General features: G+C 47.4%; 1 long non-coding RNA gene across 1 annotated transcript; it reads right to left on the reverse strand.

Annotated features, from left to right (window-relative positions):
• Positions 1-11268: 11268 nt before the first annotated feature.
• On the reverse strand, positions 11269-20867 carry LOC309662670. Its single transcript, XR_014264879.1, has 2 exons — positions 19248-20867; positions 11269-15912 (listed from the first exon to the last, which is right to left on the reverse strand). It is a non-coding gene; the product is annotated as an uncharacterized lncRNA (long non-coding RNA).
• Positions 20868-21248: the final 381 nt, after the last annotated feature.

Genomic DNA, 21248 nt, shown 5'->3' on the forward strand with positions numbered 1-21248 from the left:
AGATAGTCATAACATCTACCTTGTAAGTTTTTGTGCACATTAAATAAGGTAGGTAGGAGTGACTTAGCACACAGCACTCAATATTAGCTCTTATCATCCTTCTGATTTGACGCCAGGGGAGGCCTTTAAGATCCCCAGAAAATGACAGCTCCTTGGCAGACACCCCAGCCTATGTGGTCTGGCTCCATCATCAAGCTGAGCAGAGACTCTCTGGGGCATCCCATCTTGCAGATGAGGAAACTGAGGCCAAAGAGACAAGGCTCTTAACCAGCTAAGCTCTTCACCCCAAGCCCAGTGATCCTGACCCTTCAGCAAGTCAACTTGGAATTTAGCAGAAATGACGAGTGGGTGCTGGGGAGCAGTGAGCGGGGAAGGAGGCAGGAGGGATTCTGAAGCACCTGGGCCCCAGGCCTCGATGCTAGCCAATCCTGCAATTCCCCCGGGCTTCACGTTTTTCCAAATTCTGCCTCTCCCCTTCTCCCTCCCCCTGGAAAGCCATTGCAGGCAGGCCTCTCCCAAGCCTCTGTTTACAAAATTATAAGCTTCCTTTGTCCCCAGCCTCCTCTGGTTACAATAATACTCATCGGCTCTCTGGCTCTCCAGAGCTTTCAGGGGCATGGAAAATGTGACTTCACTCCTCAAGGATTTTCTGCTTTAACAAAATCCTATGGAGGAAAGAAGAAGAAAAAGAACGACTCTGTCCATCGTTGGTAGAAAAGGCACCAGGGCTCCGGCCTCCCAGCTCAGAGTTAGAACCAGAAGCCCAAGCGGGTCTGCAGAGATGGACAAGTGACCTCACTTACCCAAGGGCTGGGTGGGCTCTGAGGGGTGCAGAGAGGGAAAAGGTCACTGAAGAGAAGTTTCAAAGGCGGAAGTAGAGTCATCTGCCTTGCCATTCCCCGGTCTGACTAATTTATGATTTCTGCGCTTGGTTGTTTGTTCAACCAATCAGTCAACTACTTACTTGCTCCAGATGCTTAAAGTGAGGGGCTCTGGAGTCGACCACCTGGGTGAGTATCCTGCCTCTGCCACCTGCTAGCTTCTTCGCATTGGTGATGGATTTCACCTCTCCCTGCCTCGGCTTTCTCATCTGTAAAATGGACACAATAGAGTACTGACCTCATAGGCTGTTATGAGGACTCATGAGATAATATATGCAAAGGGTTTAGAAGTGTGCCCGGCAGATTGTAAGCACCCAATAAATGGTGGCTATTACTGTTGTCATTAGTTCCAGCCAACCTTCCCCAAGAGGACCATCGTGTCCGATGCTGACTGCTGTGGGGGCGCCAATCAAGGCGCCTGCTGTCTAGACACCTGGCCCTGGACTCTCCCAGGCAAGCCCATTGCTTCAGGCCTTGAACAGTGGGGAGGATTTGCTAGGTAGCCTGGCCCATGAGGAGAAGGGCTCCGTGAGCATGTGCAGTGGGCAAGGCTGCGTGGAGCCCCGGGCAATTCAGAAATAGCAACCATACATGGTCTCCACAATTTCAGGTGTGCAACAAATGTCATTTTAAAAAATGTCTTTGAATCAAGTTAAATCTGTCTCTAAGCCCACGTCCCACCTGGAGGCAGGAAACTCAGTCTCCATCATTAATGAGACGCCCACCCAGCCTCTCTCTCACCAGCGTTCATGGGGAGGGGAGCACGTGTGGTCGCTGGCCGCTTGTCCCCACTGGTTACTGCTGAGACGCCCGGGCTAATGCTGCGCAGTCCTCAGGAGCCCAGAGGTTCTGCTGCCTCTGAGCCAATTAGTGCCGGAGAAACCCGGTCCCAGACTCATCACACAGTCGGCCCAGGAGTCCCGCGCACCACAGGCACTGCCGGGGGAGAGGGCGCTGGGCCTCGGGACTCTTCCCTCAGGCTTCCAGGGGGAAAACGCCAGAAAGGACTAGTATCTAAGCAATTCCTACTCTCCACCCTGCAGCACCAGCCTCCAAAAGCAGGGGTTTCAAACGGGCAGGCTGTCGACATGAGAGTTAGGGGCGGGGCCGGGAAAAATACCAGGAGAACACAACGTGGATCCCCTCTCTCACACAAGCAGATGACATGGCTCCACCTCCAAAGAGGGACTTCCGGGGGACATGACAGGACATCTCTACTCCCTCCCCTTACCCACAGGCACAGCAGCAGTAAGCCACCGGGGATTGCTCAGGGGTAACAAAAAGCCCTCCGGGAAGCCCGTCTGTCCTCCCCTGAGCCTTCCTGAATGCCCTGCCCTCTTGCCATCCCCTATGTGCAGATGCCCTGGAAAGGTCTCTACCAAGTGGGATCAGTTGTCTTATCACCATGACCTCGCGGCGGAGGTCAGGGAGACAGGGCAGAGTAAGGTTTTTTTGTTTGTTTGTTTTTTTGGCCTTACCTCACAGCAGCATGTGGAACTTCCCCGACCAGGGATAGAACCCACGTCCCCTGCAGTGGAAGCATGGAGTCTTAACCACTGGACCGCCAGGGAAGGCCCAGGGCAGAGTTAACGTTTTGATCAGGAAGTAGCGCTGGTCTACGAAAGAACTTGGAATTTACTTAGGACTTACTATGTACTGGGTGGTTCCACAAACACCCTGCCTGTTCACTGCAGCTGCACAAAATGAGTGCTGTTACTCCCCGTGCCCGTGGATGAGGAGGAAACAGCGGTCCCACAGGGAGAAGGTTCAAGGTCACAGACCATAGTGTGAGGGAGCTGAGACAGAACACCACCGATATTCACCAACAATAGTAACGGTGAAATGACTTATGTTGCTATGACTACTCCCATTTTACAGATGAGACTCTGAGGCGCAGCCACTAACTAGTTGCCCAGCGAGGATCAGGAAGGCTGACCCTGAGGCCCAGTGTCTTCACCACTACATTTTTCTCCTCTGGGTGAGGGGCGCTTGGTTGGAAAGTCCCAACTGTTCTGAGAATTAGAGGTCAGACTAGATTCCTGAAAATGACTACAGCTCTATCCAAGGGCACTAGTGCCTTTGTATAGGACTTAACAACTCACATTATTTTGAAATAAAACTTTTATGCAAATGAGAATGCAGATTTTGTTTAATCAATTAAAGCATTGCTTTGGGAAGCAGAAGATAAAACTTCTCCATTCCTCTTTGTCTCCTCCCCTCCCTGGCCCCCTCTTCAAATCAGTGGCCTGAAATCCTTAACTCTCTTAAATGAGCACAGAGATTTCTAAAGAGATGACCCAAGGGTGCTGAGAGACAAAGGAACACACACTGTCAGAACGAAGGACCCTTGGACAGATGAGAAAACAGGTCCTGATTACAGGATCGACTGGCCCAGGGTCAGGCACACACACGTGTGCACACACACAGGTCATGCATGCTAGAGCTGGGGCTTGCACAGCCAGCACCTGTCCTCCAGCACATCCACACCATACACACCATACACACCATACACACAGCAGCAATCTCTCCTTGAGCCCACCCCCTACACTCCCTGGGCTGCCGTGAGGCTCACACACGGGTAACGACTGCCCCCTGGTGGGCATAGGACCACCTCAAGACCTGAGCTGTGATTAGGTCCTCCTGACATAAACCCCAGGCCTGGGGGCCAGGATGGAGGCTGCTCTGGGGACTGGACTTCCACCGCTGTGGGTCAGGGGTCTTAGGACCAGGGTAAGAAGACAGCAGAGACTTGGTATCGAAGGTCAAGTTCCACTGAAGGCCGACTCGAGGAGAAGAGCAAACAGGAAGTTTATTGGGGAGCTTTCTAGAGATCAACACCTGTGCTGGGGAGGGGACGCAAGCAGGGCAGAGCTTTGGAAGGCTCAGCTGACCACGCAGGAGCGCTAAAGTTGGGATGGCCCTTCAGGAGGGCTACCAGATTTAGTAAAGAAAATTACAAGATCCCCAGTTAAATTGGAATTTCAGGTAAACAGTGAATAATTTTTTAGCATGAGGATGTTCCATGCAAGGTGAAGAGGGTGTCTGGGGAAAAGGGAGTGGCGTTGGAGGGTAGGAGCAAAAATATTGGTCAGGGAATAATGAATATACAGCTGGCACGCCATATCTGTGGTTCCGCATCTGCAAATTCAACCAACTGGGGATCAGAAATATTGGGGGGAAAATTCCAGAAAGTTCCAAAAAGGGAGACTTGAATTTGATGCACGCAAGCAACATTTTACATCACATTTACGTTCTATTAGGTATTATAAGTAATCTAGAGATGATTTAAAGTATACAGGAGGTTATATGCAATACTACGCCCTTACAGAGACTTGAGCGTCCACAGATTTTGGTATCTGCAGGAGTCCAGGAACCAGTCCCCCGTGGATACAGAGGGATGATTGTCCTAAGGATAACGGGAGGTGATTAGGTCATGAGGGTGGAGCCCTCATGAATGAAATTAATGTTCCTGTAAGAGACCCACAGAGCTCCCTCACCCCTCTGGCCATGTAAGGACACAGCAAGAAGGCACTGCCTATGAACCAGGAGGAGGGCCTTCACTGGAACACGACCATGCTGGCACCTGGATCTTGAACTTCCAAGCCTCCAGAACTTTGAGAAATAAGTTTCTTTTTCTTTTTATTTATTTATTTATTTATTTTTGGCTGTGTTGGGTCTTCATTGCTGTGCACGGGCTTTCTCTAGTTGCGGTGAGTGGGGGCTACTCTTCGTTGTGGTGTGCGGGTTTCTCATTGTCGTGGCTTCTCTTGTCGTGGAGTACGGGCTCTAGGCACGCAGGCTTCAGTAGTTGTGGCATGTGGGCTCAGTAGTTGTGGCTTGCGGGCTCTAGAGCTCAGTCTCAGTAGTTGTGGCTCACAGACTTATTTGCTCTGCGACATGTGGGATCTTCCCAGGCCAGGACTTGAACCCGTGTCCCTTGCATTGGCAGGCAGATTTTTAACCACTGCACCACCAGGGAAGCCCCAGAAATAAGTTTCTGTTGTTTATCAACTCCTCAGTCTGTGGTAATTTGTTACAGCAGCCCAGATGGACTAAGACATGGCTTAAATACTCAAATGGAAAAGCAAAGATTAGAAGAATGCATTTTTTTAAAGCATGACATAATACCCTTTAAATATAAAGACAGGGATACACTGAAATTAAATGAGTGGGAAAAAAGTTATACCATACAGAACCATACAAGGGCTGGAGTAGTTATATGAATATCTGATAAAATAGACTTCAAGATAGGATAGTACCAGAAATAAAGAGGGATATTTTATAAGGACAGAAGGATCAATTCACTGGGAAGACCAATAACCATACAGGAGTATACAACTATCAAAAGGGCTTCAAAATACACAAAGCAAAAGTTGACAGAATTAAAAGGAAAAAGAAACCATTGCACAATCATCACGGGAGATTTTAACACCCTTCTCTCAGCAATTGATAGAATAACTAGACAAAAAACATCAGTGAAGAGCTGTAAATGTAAAAATATTATTCAAGGATCTGAATGATAGTCTAAACCATGTTATCCTAAGTGATAGTTAGAGACACTACCCCCAACTACAGAATACACATTCACTACAAGTGCACACTGTATGTCCACAAAATTGACCATAAAACAAGCCTCAATACATTTAAAAGCATTGAAATCATACAGAATATTTCTCTAACTCAACTAAATTAAATTTTGAAATCAAAAATAGTAAGATAGCCAGAGAAACCAAAAAGCACTGACAAGATTCTTAACACACGCATTAGGATGTTTAAAATTTAAAAGACTGACAGTACCAAATGCTGGTGAGGATGTGGAGCAACTGGCACCCCCATACAGTACTGGAAGAAATGTAAAATGATACAGCCACTTCCAAAAACTGTTTGGCAGTTTCTTAGAAAGTTGCAAGTATACTGACCATATGACACGGCCAACCCACTCCTTGGTATTTACCCAAGAGAAATAAAAGCAAGTGTCCACAATAAGACTTGCACAGAATCGTTCACAGCAGCTTTATTCTCAATGGCCAAAAAAACTGGAAACAACTTAAACGTTCATAATTTAAGTGAATGGATAAATAAAAGTGGTATACCGTACAAAGGAATACTATTCAACAGTAAAAAGGAACAAACTACTGATAAATACCACAAAAGGCTGAATATCAAAATTAACATGCAGAGTGAAAGATGATGAAACTAAAAGAGTATATATGGTATTACTCCATTTATAGAAAATTCAAACTAATATGTAGGGATAGAATTAGTGGTTGCCAGGGGCTAGGAGAAGAGGGAGGGACATACTGCAAAGAAGAATGAGGACCCTTTTGGGGTTAATGGAAAAGCACTGTATCTTAATTATGGTCATAGCTTCATGGCTATCTACAAGTGACAAAATAGTATACACTTTAAGGGGATTCAATCTACTGGGTGTTACTTATGCCTCAAAGTTGATTTTTTTAATAATTTCAGCATTAAAATATTAAAAACATGATCAAATGGGACCATTCTAGGAATGCCAGGATAACTCATTGTTAGAAAAGCCATTAATATGATCGATCATGTTAAGAGATGATTTCATATATGCGATTATTTCCATAAATCCTGGAAGACATTTGACTAAATTCTGGATCCATTCGTGATACAAAAAATTTAAATTAAATAAAATAGAAATGTATGGATATTTCCTTTACTTGATAAAACATCTTTAACAGAGAGCCACAGAAAACATTCATGATTAAGTCAGCAATAAGACGAGGATTGCTATATTTGCTTCCTATTGCTGCTATAACAAATTACTACAAACTTCATGGTTTAAAGCAACACAAATTTATTATCTTACAATTCGGAAATCTGAAATGAGGCACACTGAGCTAAAAAAAAGGTGTTGGTGAGTCTCTGTTCCTTCTGGAGGCTCTAGGAGAGAATCGGTTCTTGCCTTTTCCAGCTTCTTGAGGCCACTTGTATTCCTTGGCTCATGCAATCCCATCACTCTGACCGCTGCTTCATACTCACATCTCCTTCTCTGACTCTCAACGTCCTGCCCCTTCTTGTTAGACCCGCCCAGATAATCCAGGATAATCTAGCTCTGACCTTTAACTTAATCACATCAGCAAAGTCTCTTTTGCCATGTAGGGTAGCACATTTATGATTCTAAAGATTAGGATACGGACATCTTCAGGGAGTCGTTCTGCCGACCAAACTTACCAAATGCATTCTCTGCAGACAAGGCTTCTGATGATTGGGTGGAGAAGATGACCTATTCAATGGATATCAGCTGGCCTCTCTACCCAGACAGCCCAGTGTTTATTCAATGGGTTCATGAACAAAGTGGCCATGATAGCAGGGGTGGACTTCATGCAAGAGCCCAGATTTCCCTTCCCTGAGATTATTCTGAGTATGCAATAGCAGAGAGGCATACTGAGCGCCCAGTGCAATCGTTCGCCACCCTATTAGACACTTTCCGTCGTGGAAGGGGAAGTGATTTGTCCTTACTGGAGTAGAGACTTCCTGGAATACGGATTTGTCTTCTCTGCCTGTTGTTCCTCTGCCAGCAACACCATTGTTTCTTCCTCTCAACATTGTTTCTGTCCAGGAAAGCCATTTTAGAGCAATGGATAAAAGGCTTATTTCCAAAGGATACACTAGACTTATCATGGATCTCATCACCCAAAGAAGCTGGAGCAATAGAACAGCCGACTAACGTGTTGAAGATTTCATTACAACTTTAGCTTGGAGTCAACACCTTATGAGTGTGGGATGTCATTTGCAGGTCGCAGTATGTGCTCAGAACTGGGGTTAAGATAGGAGACTGTTGTGCTTATAGCCAGAAATACACATATGCAGGAACTAAGGAATAGAAATAGGAGAGGTACCCCTCTCTATTAACCCTAATGGGCCCTTACAGACAATTTTTCCCATTCCTTGGGCTAAGCTGATGTAGACATCTAAGTACCCAAAGGAGAAAATTGTCCCCTAGGAAACCAAAAATGGATCCACTAAACATAGGAATAGGAACCTGTTTTCTAGCCATCTGGGTGTTTTTTATGCCATTAAATCAACAGGCAAAGGCATAAGAATAAGGCAAAGGGGGAATAAGGTTGCATCACAGGAATAAAGTTCCCTGTGTGGCAGCAGGGAAAATATGTCAAGAATCCAAGTGATCCTCTGGAGCCTCTCCAAATATGGCCATGTTCAGTGGCAAATAACTGGAACATTCTAGCAACCCAATAGGAACAAGACCATCAAAGACTCAGAGGCCTCAGGAATAGTTTGGGGTCACTGCACCAGGGAAATACCCAAATGACACTACAATCTCATGACCAGTTGCAGATAGGAGGGCTATAAAAGCCACCCAAGTTCTCTTGCTTGCTTTGTTACTTAAAAATAGCAATAATAATTTCCTATTTTTCCCTTTTTCTTTTCCCTACCATTTTTTATAGAATGTGTTTGGGTGGTTAATTTCATCATTTAGTCCATGGGCTACAAAATATCCAGATGTCACTGTAATTAAACAAGAGGGAGAAAGCTCATCACCAAGTGATGATTGAAATAACTAATGCAACTCTGGGTGTCTCATCAGCTTTGTAGGAGATCATGAATGTGTTTTGGTTTATAAGAAATGATTGTATTATATTCAGAGGGGGAATGTTGTTCCTACAGAAGTTGTTTGTAAATTGAAGTATGGGTAAAAGATGATGATTAGTAAAGGGATGGAATTTGATGGATGGGGTGGGTTGGTGCTCAGCCTCCTTTCCCCCCCCGCCTCTGGTGTGTGTTTCTGTGTGGCAGAGGCTGGACAACTGAGCACTACATTTCCCAGCCTCCCTTGCAGCTAGAGTTTTAGATGTGATTTACACTCTGTCAGTCAGAGGCACTCAAGGTGTTTGAAAGCAGAGGTGGGGTTTTTCTGCTTGTGCTGTTTCCTGCTGGTACACACAGCCATGGAGGTACTGGTGTTTCTGTGGCAGCATTAACAGAAGTCTAAATGTCCAGCCACAAGTTCAAGAGTGCTGAGGTCATTCTGCTGGTCAAGTCAGAGCAGCTCTGTGCGGTTCTAGAGCCCGCAGTGGTAGCTCCTTCATTAAGGCAGCACCCTGTTCTCAGAACCGACCAGCGTGGCTCTGGAGGTGGCAGCTCCCTGACTCCGGAAGAGTCACAGATCTCTTGGGGACTATTTCTGAAGCAGTTCCTGAAATCTTAAGGTAGCATCTGTTTTTTTCAGCCCTCCCGATAATGTTGAAATCCATTTAATAAATTCCTTCTCCGTCAAACTATCTAGAATGGATTTTGTCCTGCACCATAATCCTGACCACACAGCTGTGTTCGTGTAAAAGGGAGATGTTGATTTTCAGCTTTTAGATTTAACACAGAAATAAATTGCTGAAAGAGAAAATGCAGACTACGAACTTGACAATATACAAGGGACCACTAGTTATTAATCAAAATGAATCATTCTGTTTTCCTCTTCTTCCTGGGCACCTAAGTAGAATACATTTCCCAAAGTCCCTTGCAGTAAAGTGTGCCCATATGACAGAGTTCTAGCCAACGGAATGTGAATGAAATAACACATGCCACTTCCATGCCTGGTCCATAAACATCCCCCATGAACTCTTGCCCACACTCTGTATTCCTTCCAGCTGGCTTAAAAGCTGATTATTACCATGGAAACCACATTGATTTGTCGTTGAATTCAAAAGGTTTCCATCAGACTAAATCAACAAATGACCTGCCAACCTATTCATCTTCCAGTGCCATTACATGAACAGTAAATAAACCTTTATTGTCCTTGAGACATATTTGTTTCACTCGTGTTTGCATCTAGTATCACCCTAACAGATATGGTAAGTAAAAACACACATGCAAAAAGTGAAAATAGGTGAAGGAAATGGGCCCGAATATCCTCAATTTACAAAACTGGGGAATCAAGATACATTTTTATAACTTATGTACCAAGAAATAAGGAAGCATTTTATTTATATAAATTTGCAAAATAAACAAAAGAGGAACTAAAAGTAACGATTTGGTAGGAACTGGGATTATATGAGTTAGTAGTCATCTTTCATAGCAGAAAAAGACTGGATATTCTCTTAAACTGATCATCAAGAAACAGGAATATAGCATGGGAGAGGAAATCACAAACAAACAAAACTTAAAAACAGGAAGTTAAAAGATTTAGAAAACAAATTTATGGTTACAAATTTATGGTTAAAGGGCAGAGGGAGGGAGGGACAAATTAGGAGTATGGGATTAACAGATACAAACGACTATACATAAAAGAAATAAGCAACAAGGATTTACTATGTAGCACAGGGAATTACATTCAATATCTTGTAATAAACTATAATGAAATACGATCTAAAAAAACTAACTGAATCACTATGCTATAAACCTGAAACTAACACAATATTGTAAATTAACTATACCTCAGTTTAAAAAAAAAAAGAAACAAAGTTAAAGTTCCATCTGGATGAAGGGCTGGGATAAGGAAGGATGGAGCAGGGCTCCAGGGTCAGCTTCGTGAGCATGTGATCCATACAGCTGCAGAGGGCCCTGCCCTCAGGAGGGCCCCATTCTTGTTTTAATGTTCTGCTGTCAACATCATGCCATTCTCAATGAGTGTATCTTTGAACTTGTGTTTTGTAAGTCAAGTCAAATGGGCCCATGGAGCATGCCCATTAGCGTAGAAGACTCAGCAACAAGCTTGTCCCCTATTCCTTGCTGCCCACACACATACAGCTGTTGGCAATGTCCCACAAGCATAGAATCCAGTGGATGCACTATGCGTGGGAATCCAGCAAGACTAAAAGTGAGTACGAGGTAAGCACGTTATATCTATGGCTGGGTAAGCAGGACACTGACAGCCATGAGAGGCCACACCTTCCATTTGAACCAGAACTTGCTTTGAACTCAGAAAAAGGCAATGGTGTTCTAAGAAACACAAACAACCAAGGAACCTATCATCACATTTTTTTCTTGTTTGAGTCTCTTCCCACTATTTATGCTGAAAATTATGATACAGAAGGAAAGAAACAGATGAGAGATGAACCCATCAAAGGCATTCTTCATTTCTTTTTTTTTTTACATTTTTTTATTTGAAGTATAATTGATTTACAACGCTGTGTTAGTTTCTTGTGTACAGCAAAGTGAAATATACATATTCTTTTTCATATTCATTTCCATTATAGGTTATTACAAAATATTGAATATAGTTCCCTGTGTTCTACAGTAGGACCTTGTTGTTTACCTATTTTATATAGAATAGTGTATATCTGTTAATCCCAAACTCCTAATTTATCCCTCCTCTCCCTTTCCCCTTTGGTAACTATAAATTTGTTTTCTATGTCTGTGAATCTGTTTCTGTTTTGTAAATAAGTTCATTTGTATCATATTTTAGATTCCATATATAAGTGATAACATATATTTGTCTTTCTCTGTCTGACTTAACTTCACTTAGTGTGATAATCTCTAGGTCCATCCATGTTGCTGCAAATGGCATTATTTCATTCTTGTTTATGGCTGACTAGTATTCCATTGTATACATATACCACATCTTCTTTACCCATTCATTTTTTGATGGACATTTAGGTGGCTTCCATGTCTTGGCTATTGTAAATAGTGCTACTATGAACATTGGGGTGCATGAATCTTTTCTAGTTACAGTTTTCTCTGGATATGTACCCAGGAGTGGGATTGCTGGATCGTATGTAACTCTATTTTCAGTTTTTTAAGGAACTTCCAGAATGTTTTCCATAGCAGCTGCACCAATTTACATTTCCACCAACAGTGTAGGAGGGTTCCCTTTTCTCAGCACCCTCTCCAGCATTTATTGTTTGTGGACTTTTAATGATGGCCATTCTGACTGGTGTGAGGTGATACCTCATTGTAGTTTTGATTTGCATTTCTCTTATAATTAGCTATGAAAGACAGTCTTCATTTCTGTTACCGTATTTTCTATTTCTAGCATTTCCATTTGATTTTCCCATAGTTTCCATCTTGCTTTTGCAATTAGCCGTCTGCTCATCCATGCAATATGTCAGATGAATGTCAAAAACATATTGCTATATGAAAGTAGCCATAATTTATGATTCCATATACACAGCATTCCAGAAAAGGCACAACTATAAAGACAGAAAACAGATCAGTTGGTTTCTAGGGACTGGGAATGACAGGAGAGGATCGACTACAAAGAGGAACAAGGGAACTTTGGGGGTGAGGAAATATTACATATTTTCATTACAAAAACATATAGGTTAGTGAAAATTCATAGACCTCTAGACCTAAAATGGTGAATTTTACTGTTATACAAATTATATAATCAATAAACCTTATTTTTAAAAAATACACCAAATGCCTGCCATTACACATACCCCAGAAGTGCTAAAATTTAAGAAACTGCTGATGTTAGGTGTTGATGGAGATGGAGAACAATGGGAATTCTCTTTCACTATTGGCAGGAGTGTAGATTCCTACAAGAGCTTTGGAAAATCATTTGACAATATCAACTGAAATTGAACATATGAATACCCCTTGACCCTGCCATTCCATTCCTAGATTTACACCCAGAAAGAAATTCATAAGAGTGAACATCAAGAGACATGTACAAAGATGTATATAGAGCTTTATTCGTAGTAGCCCAAAACTGGAAACACCACCATATACTTAATAATTCATTGAGCTCTACATTTACATACACTTGCATTTATGTTCTTCTCTGAATGTGTTTTATGCTTGTCTATACTTTATAAAAATGTACTCTGTAGCAAAGTTTGCTTGGCCCTGCCCACCTCCACAGCCTACACTCCCTGTTCACAACCCCTACCCAAACACGCTCATCCACAGGCACCATGGCCTTTCACCCTCATGCCTGTGCACGCTCTTCCTGCTGTCTGGATATTTCCACCTGTCCCCCTCTATACTCTTCATCTGCATGGAAATCTCCAATTTATACTTCAAAACCCAAACCAGATATTACCTCCTTCCAGAAGCCTTCTTTAAACTCCCACATCACACACCTTCCTCCACAAGGCTGAATTAGACATTTCTATTTTAGTTTCTCTATGCTTCAGGTGAAGGTTTATCAACCTCAGAACTATTGACAGTTTGGGTTGGATAATTCTTGTTGTGAGGGGCAGTCTTGTGTATTTTAGGACATTTTTTTTAGCATCCCCAGCCTCTACTACATGCCAGGAGCACCACTCCCCCACACCGCAGTTATGATAAGTGTCACCTGGGCAGGCAAAACCACACCTGGTTGAGAACCACTGCTTTAGAGAATCAACAAATAACATCCTCTCCCCACACCTGAATTCAGAAGCTACTGAGAGATTGGCCAAAGTCCTAAAGATGAAAACCAAAATGTTAGTGACAGAGCTGACTGAAGAACGTGACTTTAGATCCATGGCCACAAGAACTGTTCATATATCACTCAAAACTAGAGCCTCCTGTCCCAGACATGAGCAGTGCTGAACAGCCACAGGCCCCTGCACAGGACAGGGCCCTCGCCAGTGAGGGGGGAGACTGGAGTGCAAATGTCCTGAGAACAGACTGGCTCAGAGGGAGAGAAGGCTAGCAGAAGGAGCTGGACAACTTGCTCGATTTCTCCTTACAAACTCCCAACCCGATGAGTCACTCGTCCTGACATGAAAAAGACTGAGGGGTGAGGAGAGAGGCCAGAAACTCCTCCACAGGAGAAATGGCTATGCCCCTACCACTGTGTGCCTCCATCCTGGGATGGCGGTATCCTCGTCACCTGGTCTCTCATCTGAGTCCTGCGTAGGCCGTGGAGGGCAAGGAGCAGGTCCTGTCCATCTCTGCATCCTCAGTGGCTAGCACAGGGCCCGGTTCCTGCTAGGAGCTCAGTACACATCCTTCTGTGCCTCTGTACCCACCATCACCACTACTCTAGTGTGCCTGCTATAGCCCCAAAGCATCTCCAGAGAAAACCACACTCACTACATTGACTCTTGAAAGCCACCACTCTATCCCCCATGCGCCCTGTTCCTGGGCCTCACTCACAAAGGGAGCCTGACACTAGGGGGAGCTCAAAAGTATTTCATCAAGTAAGCTCTGGCTGCCCCAGGCACTTCCTCTGGCCTTCCAGCCTCGGCTCGCAGTACCACTGCCACGGGCCACCAGGGGGCGACATCCCCTTTCAAATTCCTCTACAGCCGCGGTCCCCAAACCTTTTGGCACCAGGGACCGGTTTCGTTTCGTGGAAGACAATTTTTCCATGGACCGGGGGTGGCGGGTGGGATGGTTCAGGTGGTAATGGGAGCGATGGGGAGCGATGGGGGGCGGCAGATGAAGCTTCACTCGCTCGCCTGCCTCTCACCTCCTGCTGCGTGGCCCGGTTCCTAACAGGCCGCGGACCAGCACCGGTCTGCGGCCCGGGGGTTGGGAACCCCTGCTCCACGGCCCCCATTCTTAAAACCAACCTCTTCCCCAGGGCAGAGGCAGCAGGGAGGCCGAATGCCCACTTTCCTCTTCTAAAAAGGGAGAGAATTCTGGACCAGGCAACTGGCCTCAGTGGCCACAGCTGGATGTTGGGCTGATTCAGACACTAAACTGTGACGTCCTTGGGCTTGAGCTGCCTCTCTGTGGCTTCACCTTCCCTGCATTCCCATGAGGTTGGTTCTCTTCTACTGAGTCCTGGAGCATCCCCAGCTTCTCCAGATTTGCGGGAGGTGACCCCTCCCCCCTCAGTGCTGTCTCGGGGCTCTCCTGGCTCCAGCTGGGCAGGAGGACCCCATATTGACCCTCTGGTTTCCCACCACCCCACCCCCACTTTGAGGGTGTCCCCACTCCCTCTGTGGGCCTGCTTCCCTGTGCCATCCATGGCCAGGCCTGGATTCTTCCCAGATGCATCCTAGAGACTGTGTCTGGCCTTACCAGCCTCTTGGTGACTGTTCTAGGATCTCTATCACTGGCTCTTTGGACCAGCCAGGCTCTAAGAGATCAAGTGACCTGTGGAAAGTCCCTTCTCCACTCTGAGCTCGGCTGTCTTGCTTGCAAAGGGTGCAGTGAGATGAGATGGTCACCAGGTCATATGAGCCCTGAGTCTCTTCTGTAAGCACTATACTTGCTGTCTCCCTCCCTCCCTCCTTCCCTCCCTCCCTCTGGCTCTTCTCTGATCTCACAAGGCTTCTGCCTTCTCAGGACCCTACCTTCAGCAGGCTCCTGCCCCCTCCACATCTACACCTTTCTAGATAGACTCACAATCTTTAGAAGCCGATAGACATACGTCCTCATTAATTCAACTGTCACCTTCTCTGAGTCTTAGTTTGCTTATCTGTGAAATGAGATCCTGTGCATCTCCCATAGGACCTGCCATTATCGTAGGCAGTCAATAAATTTTACTTCGCTCCCAATATTCCACATGAGCACAGGGCTAGACACTCTACATATATAATCATGAATATGCACATAATTTTGTCAATTACCGTCCCATTTTATAGGCAAGGAAACTGAGGCACAGAGAGGGCAAACTGGCCTGGGGATCATGGGCTGAAACTCGGGCTCCAATTGCGAGGACCTGAGGGCTGCTCCTCCCCAACCCTACGTTCTTCCTCCGTGTTTCACATGCCAGTGAAAGGAGAAGTTTTCTCATCTTTGCTTCCCAGCTGGTTTATCAGAGCTTTGGTCCTGCATGGGCAAAGGCACCCACCATCCCTCCTTTTTGGGCAAAACAGGTTTATTCACTCATCCATTTATTTTTCCTTTCCATCAGATTCAGCTTCTCTTTCATGAAGACCTGGGGCACTGTGGTGAGATCAGAGGCCCGAGAGTGCTGGAGAGAAATATAGATGCTTATTCTCACTCTCTTCATGGGGGTCATTGACTGAGAAGAAGAAGGAAGTAAACTAAACAAGTCCAGGGGATGCAGATGCCTCATGCCTGGTTCTCAGACCCAGAACCCTGAGGACGGGAAGCAGCTGTTTTCTGTCTTCTTAAGCGCTGGACTCTCCAGAAATGCGCTCGCGCAGGAGGGGACACAAGGGTGAGCAGAAGAAAACTTCCAGAGTGTCAGATCATTCTAAAGGGCAAAGAGAACAGAAAGCTGCATCATTGGCCTGGGAGAGACACTCGTCTGCTTGCCAGCTTGACGGAGAGGGTGGACTTCGGGCCGGCTGCAGGGGTTGGACAGATTGGCCTTGCAGACCCAGGGAGTAAGAACACGGGGATGGGTCATGCAGGGCTGTGAGGAGACACCTAGAGACATCACCTGTCCCAGAGGCCCCATTAAAGAAGAGGGCACGGAGGCTTTGAGAGGGGAGTTCTCTTGGCCAGCCCCTAGTCTACCCAAATCTCCTGGCTGCTAAGCCAGTGCCCCTTCCACTGGCCACCCCCTGGGGCCAGGGCCTCACTGGCTCCTGCCACCACTGACCACCTGTGTGGTCTCCAGCCCTGACCCCAGGTAAGTCATGAAGAAGCTCGGGACCAGCTCCAATCTGCCGGGAGGGGTAACTGATGCTGGGAACAGAGGTCACCAGCTCTCCATCCCCGCCACTCCCCTGGAGCTTTCAATAAACAGCCTGGGACTTCGCTGGTGGCGCAGTGGTTAAGAATCCACCTGCCAATGCAGGGGACACGGGTTCGAGCCCTGGCCCAGGAAGATCCCACATGCTGCAGAGCAACTAAGCCCGTGCGCCACAGCTACTGAGCCTGTGCTCTAGAGCCCGCGAGCCATAACTACTGAAGCCTGCGTGCCTAGAGCCCGTGCTCCGCAACAAGAGAAGCCACTGCAATGAGAAGCCCGCACACCACAACAAAGAGTAGCCCCCACTCGCCGCAACTAGAGAAAGCCTGCGCACAGCAACAAAGACCCAACACAGCCAAAAATAAATAAATAAATAAATAAATAAACTTATTTTTTTTAAAAAATAAATAAATAAAAATAAACAGCCTGCTTCTAAGTGCCCGATTACTCTCAGCTTCCAGCTCTCAACCCACCGCGTCCCTTAGGCCTTGGAATTTGGCTCAGCCAGCTGCCCACTGTGACCTTCCAGAAGGTGCCTCGAGTGCCTGCAGTGCCCCTGTTGGCCACTGGAGGGAGCCTTAGGCCCACTACTGCGCTGAGAAGCCATCCCCAGTGTGGATATAAGGCTGGAGGAGAAAACACGCAGATTGGAGAATCCTAGCCTGGGCTGGACTTTCCAAAGTCCTCCCTCAGCTCTCCCCCGTCCAAGCCTAGGCCCCTCATGTCCCCAGAGGTCCCTGGGAAGGGAGGTTCCCCTGGTCTCCATCCCCCAAGAGGCACCACCGGCAGCAGCTACAGCCAAAGCCCTGTCTACTGGTGGCTCGACTGGGTGGGGACTGGGAGGGGCCGCTGGGAGACAGGACAGGAGGGGACAGAAAACAGGGAAGGAAGAAGGAAAGTGCAGATAGGAAGGGAAAAATGAAGGCGCTAGACAGATGGGAAGAGGCTCCGCGGGGCTGCCCCCTGCGGCGAGTCCAGAGGAGCGCCCAGCACCCTCCTCTGGTGTTTGCGTCTGTTCCCTCCCTGCCTGTTTACCTGGCCCAGCCAGTCTCCTCAACAGCAGGCCACGACTTGGGGTTATTAGAGGCTGGGCGGGCAAGCTTCTGGAGCAGGAAGTCGAGAAGAGAAAGTGAGTGAGATGGCTGTAATGCCACCCGGAGCCCACACAAAGGCTAACACTGCAGCTCACCCGGTTCTCACCTCTCTTATCTCCACGTGGGATAGAGTTCGCAGGCTTTAGTAACTGAAGGTGTGTCATTGAGAGCAGGCTTCTCTCTCCCCAACTGACACCTGCTGATACCGCTGCTTAGGTATCAGGCAGCTTCTCCTGAAAGGCCACCCCCAGGGGGCTTTAGATTTCCAGGACAAATTGCCTTCTTTCCCGGTCTCTACCTTCCCATCCAAACTTTTTTTTTGAACATCTTTATTGGAGTATAACTGCTTTACAATGGTGTGTTAGTTTCTGCTTTATAACAAAGTGAATCAGCTATACATATACATATATCCCCATATCTCCTCCCTCTTGCGTCTCCCTCCCACCCTCCTTATCCCACCCCTCTAGGTGGTCACAAAGCACCGAGCTGATCTCCCTGTGCTATGCGGCTGCTTCCCACTAGCTATCTATTTTACATTTGGTAGTGTATATATGTCCATGCCACTCTCTCACTTCGTCCCAACTTCTATCACATTTAAGTGTTTGGTCATTTGAAATCTCTTGTCATAGAAGCTGAATCAATATGCTAAATAATACAGAACTATAGAAATCTTAAGTCCATTTATGTAGAATTTTCCAGCTATGAGATCTTGGGCAAACTACTTAATCTTTCTAAGCTTTCATTTCCTTAGCTGTACACCTATTTCCCAGGGTCATTTTATCAACAAATAAATGAGATAACACTTAATACAACACCTAATACAGCATCTAGCATATAGTTGGGGTTCAATAGATGTTGAAACAGCCCAGTCATCTTTGCAAAATGCCAACCTGATCCCACCACCCCCTTGATGAAGAACCCTCAAAAACCTCCCCTGCTTTTACAGCAAACACCAGATGCTTCACATGACCGAATAAGCCCCGCCTAACTCACCCTCCCCACCCCCCAACCCCCAGCTCCAGGGGCTACACTGACCTTGCCGTTACCTCATTCCTTCCACCAACATTGATAGAGGGCCTCCAACATGCAGGACACTGTGCTGGGGCTTCAGATACAGACCTGGGTCCTTGCTCTTAGGGACTTTATAGTCGAGTGAGGGAGGGGGAAAATATTAAATACATAAGTGGTAAACCCGGCTAACATGTATGAGCATCTGCTGGTGGCCGGGCGCTGTCCCAAGCTGCTTTTACAAGTGCAGACTCCCAATTCTTACCACAGCCCCCTGAGTCAGGTACTGCTATTACCATCTCACATTTACAGGTGTGGAAACAACAAGGGCAAGGAACATGCTCAAGGTCACACAACTAGTAGGGATGGAGCTAGAATTTGAACCCAGGCAGTCTGACACCACAGCCTGTGCACATAACCACTTTTCTACCTGGCCTCCAAAGGAGTGTCAAGTGACACTGTCAAAAGTACTACCCACCACCCCCCCCAAAAAAAAGTGCTATGCAGGGGAGGTACAAGGGTTCAGACCCAAATGCCTCTCCTGCCCCTGGACCTTGGCACATGCTATTCCCTCGGCCTGAAACACCTTGCTCCACCCCTTTGCCCAGATCCTCTTCTGTTCACCCTTTGGACCTTAACATTCAGAAAGTGTCACTTCCTAAGGGACATTTTCTTTGCTCTCCCCAGACCATCCAGATCCATTTACAAACTCTTGCTGCATGATGTACCTTTTGCCCAGCGCATTTAAATACCTGGAGAATTAATTAATTGATGGAGTGATTGACTTACTCAAGGTCGCCCTGAGGTCTCCATGGCTGTGAGGTTTTCCTCTTCTCTCCTGGTGGTCTCCTGCCCTCTTCAAGGACCCCTGCCCCACTCTTGATATCCCCAACCAGTCTGAGTACCCTGAGGGAGGGCCGTGGTACTGTCAGGTCAGATTCTGCTCAGGCAGGATATGGTGCTGGAGGGGGGCAGGGGGCTGGTGACCTTACGGGCACCCCCTACTTTCCCAGGACCTCACCCTGGAATGTGAGGTTTCCCAGGACCAGTCAGGGAATGGAGCAGAGGCTGAGAGGAGGGGCCCAGAACCTGGACATCCTGTCTCGATGACCAGAGATGATCTTTAAACCCCATAAAAGCTGGAGCCATGGAGGCGGCTGTACCACCATCCCCAAGCACTGTGGTTTGGAGTCAGGAGCCAGCGAGATCAATATCGTTCGGGAGGCTTTCAGCTACAAGTCCTCTCTGCTGCCAAGTCTCCCCAGAGGCCTGAGAAAATGCAGTGGAGGAGGCAAGAGGCACAAGAAAAGGGGGAAATACATATTCCTTAAGGGCTGACAGCCCAGTAGTAGACTAAGGGCCATGCTCCATGCCATGCGGCCTCAATCCTCACACCAGCCCTCCAGGGTAGGTGTTAGCCCATTTTACAGATGCGAAAACTCGGCCCAGAGAGGGAAAAAACTTTCCTGAGATCCCAGCAAAGCCAGAACCACACCCAGCCAAGCCTGCCTCTGAGGCCAGCAGGCTCCGAGGGAGGGCACCTTGAGGAGGCTCATCTGCCGGCGGCAGGGCCCAGCCATGTCTGCACTCCCGGCTCTGGCCGGAAGAGGGGGCTCTTCTAGGCCGAGCATGCAGCCGCGCCCAGGATGGAGGCTGGGAGGGGCCTTCTACAGTCCTCGCTCCAACACCCGCAGGGACAGGGAACTCACCCCTCCCAAAGCATCCCTTTCATTACCAGCAGCCCTCTGTCCTCTGACTTCCCTGTGGCCCTCACCTATGACAGTGTGACACCCAGAGAAGGCTGACTCTCTCGTCCAAGAGAGGCCATCGCACACTGGACAGCCAGCATCCCATCCTCCCCGCGCCATCTCTTCTCCAAGCCGAGCTCTCCCGGGCCCTTCTCCACCGACCGCAGCTTGCTCACGTGCCACGTGCCGTGTGCACCGGGCCTCCCAGTGGGTCCGACCCGCAGAACTCACGGAAGTGCACTCTCTCCCACCTCTGATCATGCCGCTCTGCTAATTAGCTCGGTCAGGGGTCGGCTCCCTGTGGGGCAGCCCCGTCCCCCTGCTGGCCCGGCACCCCTGGGCCTGAACAGAATGTCAGCAGGAAGGAGGAAGGAATGGAGACGCAGCACAGCCCAAGGGGCCAGGTCTCCTGCGTGTGTGTGTGTGTGTGTGTGTGTGTTCCTACACTTAACTGTCGGTGTTTTTATAAGCAGCCGTATCCTTTCCCTATTTTGCACTGCTTGGAAACTGCTAAGACTAATAGCATTTTCACCAACTAATGAGGAAAATCCAGTTCTTTAATAGAAGAAGGCAGACTTTGATCTAACACCGATGAGGAGGCATTCCAGAGCCCCAGGAGTTAGATTCTCCAGGCCCTTCCCTTCGCACCATTGTCTGTCTATAGGCCCTAGAGGGCATGCCCCCTAGAAACACTGGCCCTTAGGGCAGTTGGGTAGAGCCCGGGCTGGGTGCAGGGGAGGGACATTTGGACAGCATTCTCCCGCCCTGAGAAGGAGGGACATGGGGAAGGGCTGGCCGTGGGGAAGCCCAAGCCAATCCGGGGGGACTTCTCCCCACTCTGCTCTCCTCCCTGTCTCCGGTACACACACACCTGCCATGGAAGAGTCCATTTAAGGAGTGCTTCTGTGCCCTGGCTGCCTGTAGAATCCCTGGGGAGAGACGAAAAACCCCAGCGCCCCCGCTGGTCCTCAGACCAATCCATTCGGAACCTCTGGGTGGGATCCAGGCTTCGGGTACTTCTCAGCCAAGTCTGAGACCCAGT

Source organism: Balaenoptera physalus, assembly GCF_965194825.1.
Source record: "Balaenoptera physalus genome assembly, chromosome: 6".
Taxonomy (NCBI): Eukaryota; Metazoa; Chordata; class Mammalia; order Artiodactyla; family Balaenopteridae; genus Balaenoptera; species Balaenoptera physalus.